The sequence below is a fragment of the Herpailurus yagouaroundi genome, unplaced genomic scaffold, assembly GCF_014898765.1.
Source record: "Herpailurus yagouaroundi ecotype Mexico unplaced genomic scaffold, PumYag 67114, whole genome shotgun sequence".
Lineage (NCBI taxonomy): Eukaryota > Metazoa > Chordata > Mammalia > Carnivora > Felidae > Herpailurus > Herpailurus yagouaroundi.
In genome coordinates, this window is record NW_024419963.1 from 8,637 (window position 1) to 10,241 (window position 1,605).

The following is a 1,605-nucleotide window of genomic DNA, read 5'->3' on the forward strand; positions in this document are numbered from 1 at the left end:
AACTTGGGTAATGGACATCCAAGGTTCCAGCTTATCTCTTTTGGTATCAGTGATGAAAATGAATCTCTAGTTCATTGACTTTTCAGTTGACCATGGCTATGTTTTAGTTCTTTTATCACTGCAATAAAAACTTCTCTGTTGTCTTCTATACCTTTTATGAAGCCCAGTGATTAATCTTATGACTATAATATACATTCTTGTTGTTATACTGCTTTTATCTATTTTGATCAATTCTTTAACGGTCAATTCTTCCTGGAATTTCGTCTGAGGGGAATTCTTCCGTTTCATCATTTTGCATAGTTTTCTATCCCTTATTTGTTTTAACCTGGTTGTTGTTGTTGTTGTTGTTGTTGTTGTTGTTGTTGTTGTTGTTGTTTTGCTTTGTTTTGTTTTGCTTTGTTTTGTTTTATGTGCTCTGCACCTGAGAGCACTGCTACATTAAAGTGGGCTCATACCCTCTCCATGGCCTGGCCCTTCAGGACGTGTGTTTTGTAAAGTGTTACTTGCTTCGTGTTGCTATGACTTTTGTTGTTTGATTTCTCATCTCAGAGTGATTTTTCAAAATCCCACGAGGTGTGATTTGATGTGTTCCTTGAAGTACCAAATGAAGTAATTGGAGGTTTGCACTATCTTGACAGGGGTTAAAACACCTTAAGTTGCCATGGATGGATGTTCTTGCCCTTCCCAACAATGGGGGTTACTCCTGGTAGTGAGATCCTGGAGATGTGATGGCGCCAAAGCCCCAGCTCCACACAGACAGCTCCTCTGAAAAGCTCTAGGCAGCTGCACTTATGAAAGCCGCTCATTTTCTGATTTCCCAGAGGTTACCTTGGGCAAAATTGCGGATTTTTTAAATTCTTTGGCCCCATCGATTTCTTCTACCAGGCAGATCTTAGATTGTAGGCAAATGATACCTCCAAGTTTGCTTTTCCAATTTGTAAAGGGATAGTGTAAGGCCTATGTCCAGTATAGTGGTGAGATTATAGGTAATGCCTGTAAAACGTGTGGAAAAACTCCTGGCACATTACACTCCATAAACACTGTATTTTGTTTTGATTTCCTCATAGTTGTCACTGCATCCATACAAACCGTATCTCCAGGGTGGGGTCTTATGTAGGTCAAAATGTAAGCTATACCATAGAATCTATCAACGAGGCAAAATGTTTCTCCTATGCTTGAGGACGTGACCCTTCCCTTTTTTGTATATGTAGACTACATTTGGTGGTGGAGATTATTGAAGACTTGAATGTATATTGCAGGCTACCACACCAGGAGATAGTTAAAAATTCCCTATTTCAGGCATCGTGGATACACATATTGAACACCTTAGGTGTCCGGTGCTATTAGGTCCAAGTACACAGTGATAATCCAACATGCACGCTCCATATATACAGGATGTTTCAAACCTTAGCTACAAATGGTACAGGTGTAATTACAACGTGTGGCAAATGCTGTTAAAAAAAAGACTAAATGTTATGAGAAGGAATGGCACAGGGGACAAAGTGTAGATTAGAGGATTGGCCAACAAAGGTTTCTTGGGGAGAAAAGTCCTTTTTTCAAACTTGGACCTGTAGCAAGAACTGGTAAGGAAACTAGCGAACACAA